Source organism: Lactuca saligna, chromosome 5 (genome assembly GCF_052625555.1).
Source record: "Lactuca saligna cultivar CGN05327 chromosome 5, ASM5262555v1, whole genome shotgun sequence".
Taxonomy (NCBI): Eukaryota; Viridiplantae; Streptophyta; class Magnoliopsida; order Asterales; family Asteraceae; genus Lactuca; species Lactuca saligna.
The window spans coordinates 278,346,358-278,350,803 of NC_136421.1; positions in this window are offsets into that span (position 1 = coordinate 278,346,358).

The window sequence follows — 4,446 nt, forward strand, 5'->3', positions numbered from 1 at the left end:
AAATGCATCGCTGTACTTCGTCAATTAACGTATACCACTTGCCCCAATGCACTAGAGGAGAACCTTAGGATGTCCAAACGTGTTGCACGAACTAGCCTTCACAAATTTTGCAAGTATGTCATGAGATTATATGGTCCACGATATCTACTCAAACCTACTTGTAGTGACATCCAACAATTGTATACTCATCAGTCAAATGTGCACGACTTTCCTGGAATGTTAGGAAGCCTAGATTGCCTCCACTAGGCATGGGGTTGTTGTCTGAATGCAACCATTATACTTGAAATGGTGGTGTCACAGGATATGTGGATATGGCATGCATTCTTTGGCTCAGTTGGCTCCCTTAATGACATCAACGTTCTTAACATGTCTCCGTTACTTGATGACATATACAACGGGACTGCACCAGACTCCTCTTTTCAAGTAGCTAGAACATCGTATAGGAACGCGTATTATCTGGAGCGTGTTTTTTGTTGAAGTCATTGTCTTGTCCAGATGATTGGAAAAGGTTGAAGTTTAAGAGAGCTCAAGAGTGGGTGAGAAAGGATGTTGAACGAGCATTTGGAGCTTTGAAAAAAAAACGTTGGCATATTCTTAAATATATCGCGTCGTATATGGAAGAGAAGAAAATAAACGAAGTGATGTATACTTGTATCATATTGCATAATATGATTCTCGAAGGCGAAGGAAATGCAATATGCGAGTATAACGAAAATGAGATCGTCCACCGACACAAGCTTTTGAGGTTGGAAGCGCGGAGTACATGTCAAGGAGGGCACTAGTTGATGATGTTGAGACGCATCATGTTCTTCGTAGGGACTTGAAGGAACATATTTGGAACGTCAACCACATTGATCTTAACACGGAACCGATCGACGATTTGGAAGGTCTCCGATGAAGATGTTCTTTAGGTCTATCTAGTTTTAGTAATTTGAGTTTGTATGTTTTTAATTTTAAATTCTGTTTTTTTTTTTTTTTTTTTTTTGTATTATTTTGAATTTTTGTGTTTTTATTTTAAGTTTAATAAATTTTTAGTTTTTAAAAAAAGGAAAACTACAATAAAGTCCCTACATATTAGCTTTATAATCGAGTTAGTCCCTATATATATTTTTTTTATTCAATTAAGTCCCAAAAACCGGTAATCGTATTCAGTTTAACCCCTTGACCCGGTCAACAGGTCATCCAACTTTTGAAAATTACATTTTTGGCCCAAATGTTGAAATTTATTACAAATTTGGTCCAAATTTTACACTTTTGGCCTAGATGTTAATTTTTTTTACAAATTTGGTCCAAAGTATACCCTTTTAGCCCAAATTTTAGAATTTTGTTACGAATTCATCCTAGTTTTAGTTATTTTACAACTTTTCTTCTTCAAAAAAAATGTACTCGTCTTTATCTTCTATTATTTTTGAAGTGTACTATGAATTTAGGTAGAAAATATAATAATTTACATTAAAACGACAATTATATAGTGCTAACAATAGGTCATTCATGTTGTGGCATTGTTATCACACAAATAAACATTATTTTCACACAATAAAGAGACTTAAATTAGTGAAAAACAACTTTTAGTATCATTTTTTTTTAAGTATACTATTAAGTTTAAGAGCCAAAAAGGACTAATAAGCACATTGTTGTTGACAATAAGCCATTTATATCAATGTAGCGGTATAATAATGTCATCGTAGCACTATAATACACAAAAAGCATTGTTTTTACAGATAAAAAGAAACATACTTAATATCTTATGTTATTGGAAATGCTCTAGAAACCGTCAAAATGTACCATGTCAACAATACATAAAACTATGTCATTTGTAAACCTAGCGACACTATTGATAAACTTTGAAACGTTTATAAATATGAGCCACTTTTATTTTTTGAACTATTAACTAAGATAACGTACTTTAAAAAGTCTACCTAATGATGTTGTGTTTTAATATCTTCGTTGTACTTTAAAAAAAATATCTTTGTATTTGGTTTATGGTTAGGTAGGTTGTTCAAAATACAATGTTATAATAAGAATCAATGAAATTAAGCATACTATTATTTCTTGCATTTAACTCTTTCTTTATTTATCATATGTTTTTATGTTGAACATAGAACAAAAAATATATATTGTTTAACATATTAAACAAGTTAAACAAGAAAATATTATTAAAAATCATTGGTATAAGTTTGAAAGTACTGAACATCTATTTTTAATGTTAAATATAACTAAAAAGATCACAAAATTTTTTTATTTTTATTAATTACTATGCTTCCAAACGCAAAACATTCGAATTCATAAAGAAAAAACATTCAAATTTTTTTTGAATAAAAAAAGTTGTAAAAATAAATAAAATTACAATGTATTCATAACAAAATTCTCAAAATTGGGCCAAAAGGGTATATTTTGGACCAAATTTGTAAAAAAATTAAAATTTGGGCCAAAAGTGTAAATTTTGGACCAAATTTGTAATAAATTTCGAAATCTGGGCCAAAAATGTAATTTTCGAAAGTTGGATGACCTATTGACCGGGTCAAAGAGTTAAATTGAATGCGATCACCGGTTTTTGGGACTTAATTGAATAATATATATATATATATATATATATATATATATATATATATATATATATATATATATAAGGACTAAATCGATTATGAGGCCAATATGTAGGGACTTTATCGCAGTTTTCCCTTTAAAAAATGTTATGTTTGAAATATTTATTTTGTATATATATATTTTTTTAAAAAGGTAGCAAGGCAAGTGTGGCAACCACGTCTACCAAATGATAACCTATGGTAAGAATGTGTAAAGTGTGATGTGGCTTCTACGTGAATCATGGCAAGTGTGGCACCACACCACTAGCCTTATATTTGATATTTAATGTGGTTTTGATCCATACTCCACCTAAAATGATGCATATACCCTTAAATAATCCTTTTTTACTTTCTTTTAATTGTTTTCTTTATATTTTCAGTAAAGATAAATACAAAAAAATAAATAAATAAATAAAATAATCAAACCCACCCCTCGTAAGTCACACACACTCCTTACATTAACTATATTTTTCTCTCTCACTTCATTTTTTACTGACACCACCACTACCGATTGACCACCATTTGTTGCACCACCACCATCTATATGTCATCGGACCATCACAACAATCATATATGTTTGTTGTTAGCTAGAAACCACCACTTCCGTCAGTAACTTTACCCTTCATCTTTGTTTTCTCTGTATAAAACTACCACCACCTTCGGATCTACCCGTTTTTAGAAAGAAACCATCACCATCCCCGATATTGCTTCCTTTTATCTTCGTCTTCATACCAGTAAAAGAGGGAGAAAGAGATGCGGAGAAACCCATATCGTCGTGATCCAGATCTATAAATCGACTCTTCTTCACCGGTGAAGGTGGTCTTACAATGGTTTTCAGATTCGACGACAGAGAGGAAGAGGATTTAGATGACGATGGAGATGGAGAGCCTTCTAAAAATTCAACCTCTGACGAGAAGGGAGGCAGTCGTAACGGTCCAGATATGTAACACCATCTAATGTTCAGACGGCTTTGGTGAAGGTGGTTTCTCTAGGGATGGATCATATGGTTTTCCATCGGTGGTTCCTGACGATAATGACATCGTTTTTCGATCTGAGCATGCTTTTTTGACGAGGAAGATGCGTGAGGGATGGGGTTTTTCTGGTAGGTGGAGAGAGAAAGAAAAAAGGAGATAGAAATATATAGAGAAAAGGGAGAGAGAAATGAGGTAGGTGGGTGGGTGAGAGGCGAATACGGTGGTTAGCGATGGATGATGGTAGTTGGCGGTGGGTGGTGGTGTACAGTGGTAGTAGTCAGTGGTGATGGTGACAGAAGGTGGTGGATGTCGGTGGTGATAGTGGTAGGTCGGGGTGGAATGTTCTTGAGTGTGTGTGTGTGTGTGTGTTTATGAATATGTACGCTCATAAGTGTGTATGTGTGTGTTCTATAAGTCAGATGGAGATAGAGAGGGGGTGGGTCATTTTTTAATTTTTAATTAATTAAAAATATTATCATAAATTAAAAAATTAAAAAACAAATTTAAGGGGTGTAATAGTATTTTTAAGTTGATAAGGACCAAAACTAATAAAAATATCTAGTTTTGGACCATTGGTGTACCACCAAAACTTTTTTGACCAAAACCACAGAGACCAATTTTTGCAATTTTGTATATACGAAACCCATTTACTTTGGTCATTTCCGGTTCTAAAACTTTGAAACCGATTGGAATTCATCGCTAATTTTCATAAAAAAAGAATTTAAATATCCTTTTATTTGTTGTTTATACTCATCTTCCACTCATACGAAATAATTACATTTTGAATCCACTAAGTATTTCTCTTAATACCCTCTTTTGATTGTTTTATGGCAAATCTTCCACAACAGCTCGTCCCATACCAAAGATAGTGCTTGGTACAACGAGCT